This window comes from Pezoporus occidentalis, unplaced genomic scaffold (assembly GCF_034315485.1).
Source record: "Pezoporus occidentalis ecotype Australia unplaced genomic scaffold, CSIRO_AGI_Poc_V1 ctg26, whole genome shotgun sequence".
Taxonomy (NCBI): Eukaryota; Metazoa; Chordata; class Aves; order Psittaciformes; family Psittacidae; genus Pezoporus; species Pezoporus occidentalis.
The window spans coordinates 3,748,028-3,752,564 of record NW_026914502.1 but is presented as its reverse complement, the minus strand read 5'-3'; positions in this window follow the sequence as shown (position 1 = coordinate 3,752,564).

The following is a 4,537-nucleotide window of genomic DNA, read 5'->3' as shown; positions in this document are numbered from 1 at the left end:
TGTGGAGCGCCTCAGGAAGAAGTACTCTAACAGAGTAGGCACCAATTCTTAAGACAGGAAGAAAATTTAAGTCCTAGTGTCCTGGAAAGAGCCTAGATAGAGATGGAAAAAAAAATACATGCAACAGCATTGAGTTGTAAGTAGTTATTGTACACATGGGAGAAAACTTACAGTGAGCGCATCTACTAGCTTCTGGAGAATATTTCCCAGGATATACACAACCCTGTCTGCAAAGAAGGATGTGCACCTGCAGAAACAGGATATTGTGGTTAAACATAGAACAGGAAAAAATGATTAGAGGCATGGAAACCTTAAGCTAATTGTATCCAATATAGGGAGTGGGGAAGGGAGATAGGTGACAATAAGGAAGTTGATTGTAGTATTAGTTCATTTAGTTTTACTTAGCTGACAGTGTTATGCTATGGCAACAGTTTCACATGATCTGTAACAAAAGACAATGCTTTATCTTTGACCTTTCACCACTCTACTGTCATGCTGGCAAAAGCATTTTTTGCAACCAGTCTACCCAATCTGGGATCTGATGATCCAGGTTAAATTCAACCTTTCTGTATTACCTGAGAGGACAGATAAAAAGAGAAGAAAGGAGGGTCAGATGGCAAAAGTAAATATGTGACTTTCTTTTTTTTCTGACAATTTGACCACAATTTTAGTTTAAACCAGCTTATAGTGTGTAAGGAATTGATCCTTGAACACTGAAGGGGAGAATGATGCCCAGTAATCCTAATTGCTGATAGATGAAGAAAGATGATTTTTTTCTGCTCCTGGAGAAAGAAAAGACATCCTAGACATTGTGGCTGTTCAGTTGGTCTAGGCCCACTCGTGAAGGGATGAAATGGGAGCTGACGACTACTTTTGTCACATTTACTTTTATTTGAGTTCCAGCTGATCTGCATTTTCCTCTCTTTCCTACAGGCTACGTTACAATTTAAAGGATTTCATTAAATACATCTCTCTGTCCTATGTTCTAGCAGAAATTGGATTTGTTATTACTGGGTGAGAAAAACCCAACTTGACTGTGACATATTTCTCCTTGTTGCCTTCCAGGCACCTCAAATTATAAATTTCACAATTTTTCCAGGGTTTGAAATAAAGCTGGTTGACTTATGAGGAGCAGATTCCTTCACTTTTTCTTGTTTTTCAGAGTTGGTCCCAATGCTTGTCTGCTTTTAGCATTTAAGAGCTTCCTTTACCTTTTCAAAGATTACTACTAATGTTTTCATGATTGCTTCAGTCTAAGGATTATTCTACTCAGGCCTAGGCAACTTGAAAGTATCCAGATTTCCTGGATGTGTTTTCTAACCATTTATTTTGTCTGGTGGTTTCAATTCCTATCTCTTTATCACTGTGTAAGCTACCTAAACTATCTGATCCTGTTCAGCTCTTTCATGAGGACTCGATTAGATCACATACTTATATAACGCTATATTCCTTTTCTTGGTAATAGAACCTATTGTATGTGTGCTTGCACACACACACACTAAAATATGCAATTATTTAATGAGAAATACTGTTGCTAAAGCCCTTGCCTTGGCTGTGTTAATAAAAGATTAAGGTTAAAAGAAAGCTTCAACTTCCCAAGGTCAGTGGTGCTCCAAGAGCTTTCAGCAAGCTACCTAACCTACAGTTAAAATGTCAGGGCCCAGCTGCTCAGCCAGGGAAGGGAGATGAGCAAGGCCCTCACCAGCCATGGCTATGTCCTGCAGCACCTCAGCTAGGCAAGTAGGGTAGCTTTGGCAACAGCACCCAGGGGCGGCTGGCAGTGACCACCATGTTTGCATCAAGCCAAGATATCAAGTCAGTAAGGCAAGGTCCACTGCAGCAACATATATGGCTGCATGCAGGCATATACCAACTCTGTCAGAGCTAGCCTCAAGCAGATGTAGCCTAACTCCTATGGGAGTAGAAGAAGGGGTGGAAGAGCCTCCTGGTTTTCTGGGGCCCTGGCTGGGACCAAGAACTACCTGGTTCCAACAGGAGTTGGCCATGCAAACAATGCATGACAGCAGGGTAGCAATAGCTACTTCACGATCATGAAGTGATTGGAGGGGTTTGCAACTGTCATATTTTCAAGTATCAGCTCCTGTGAAATTGGTCAAATCCAAGCTAATTTCCAATATTATTTGGTTTTAACTAATTTAATTTGCTTTTATTAATCAAGGACAAAAGCCTGTTCCAAGCTTTTCAGGCACAGCATGACCTTTCGCTATCTCTCTCCAGAAGACATCTGCTTGGACGTAGCGAGAGAAGTATTTCTCCTCTTGCACTTAGGAAGACAGATCAGCCTTGGCTGATGTAGTCCATTCCCTGGGACAAACAGCTGCAAATGGAGCAGAGAAAGCCAACAGAGTTCCGGCTTGTATGTCCTGTATGAGTAATTCAGGCTGAAAGACCTTTGTATGGAAATTCAAGTACTGCCTGGACTACATCACTATTTTCACCCTGGCTGCCGGAGAAGAACATATGTCAATACTTGAGAAAACAGTAAGGCCCTGAAGGAGATGAGGGGCTCTCACAGTAGAAAGCGCACACCCTTGGGTAATACGCCAGAGACAGCTCTCTCTGAGCACACTATTGCAGCAAACTTTCTGTTAGACTGCTCTTATGTCAGTGTAACTTATTTTCTTGAGTCTCATTTCCTTCCCTTTTATAGGTACCTCAGGTGACGTTCCTTATCTGTAACACATTCTGTCAAGTAATATTAAGACTAACTAGATTGTACAGACGATACTGGGCCTGGATATTATTTTAATAGCAGTCCCATATTCATTAACATTATCTTAGATGCCAGAGACTAAGTTATTCCATAGGGCAAATAAACTTGGCTTGGCTTAATAAAAACGTATCTGATGGCTAACAAGGACAAAGCATTTGAAATAATGTTCTGGGGCAGAGGCTCTGTTCTTCGGGACACTTGAAGAACGTTCAAGTTTCGCAGTTCACAAAACATGAAAGCTATCTGGCTGTTCATCGGAGAGCGCTCACAGTCTCCAGTGGAAGGCTTCCAAGGAGGCTACAGAGGCAGCTGTCATCAAAGAATAGTCAGTCAGCTATCACCTTTGCTGAGTTTTTAGTCTAGAGACCTGGAGTTTGCTATCCTCCCACTGGGCTTCAGCTACGGTAAGGAAACTTAGAAAGAAATGTCATGAAACACTCAGATATCAAACACACTTCCCCTATGCCCCCCTCCATTTCAACCCCATTCCTTTTTCTCCAGTCGTTCACCCTTAAAACAAAGAAGCGCTCTCCTTCCTTCCTTTGTTTTTGTTCTGCCGCTTTGGATCTGAAAAATGGTACGTTTGTAAGTACTTTTTCTTCAGCTGAAAATGACTTCCCATTCTTGCAGCTGCCACAGACGTTATAAGCAGCATTTTATTACAAGTAAAATCGATGCGGCAGTATTACAACATTTTTATCAGTGCAACAAACAGAATTAAGTTAAACGACAATCTCATTACTGCTATAGAAGCCCCAATAAATGGGAACCTTTCTTGCTAAAATATATGGAACAGCCAAAATAAGACAAAACTAAAACCCAAATTGCCCAATTAAGAGGGCTGCATCCATAACACAACTGGAAGATCAATATCCTTTCAAATATACAGAGAGACAATTGCCCTCATCTGCCTACATAACAAATTTATTCATCGAAACACCATCTCATAGCAGGATTTTTAGGTCTGATTATCCTATCGTGGTACTATAATGTTAAAACTACACTTCTCACTGCTGGGCCTGTTTATGAAAAGCACTCTGTAGGCCTAAATGAAATAACATTTTTCCTTATGCATTAATATGGCCAATCTTATTCTCACTTTACAAGAAAGCATCTTCGGAAGTAATGAACTAAAACGCACGGTAATACTACTTGTATGTTAAGTCACCATTTGAAATGAAACGTGATGTGAGTTAATAATGGCCAGAATGATAACAGCTATTTAGATTTCCTCTCACTTACTTCTCCATGCCTTTCTATTATGTTGAGGATTTTTATCATAGCAAACGTTTATTCACATTTTTTTCCTCATTGCAAGATGTTCATGATTAACACTGCAGAGGACTGAATCCAGGAATTAAAAATGAGGAATTACAGATTTTTCTGAAGGCAGATACTAAACCTCTAGAGGTGTCACAGATTGCACTTAGCTTTGCGAGTCACTCTGGAAAATCTTACTTTAAAGACCTTTAAAGCCTACAAAGCTCTACTACAGAAAAAAAAGACTGTAAGACTCTCTATATGCTATCTGTAGCCAGCATACATGGAGAAAAAAAGAACAGTTCAATATTCATAACAATATAAGCCTCTCCACTATACGTATCACAGAAGGTATTACTAACTGTGATATACTCTGTCGAGATCACATCTCCAGATAACTTCAGAAATAGCAGGGACATACAATTTGAGAGTAAGCCTGAGCTCAACATCCCTATTCCCTCCTGAGCATCCTCATTCCTTCAGAATTTCTTTTAACCACTTACAGTAACACATCTCTCATTTCTCTATCAGCTGTTCCCAGAC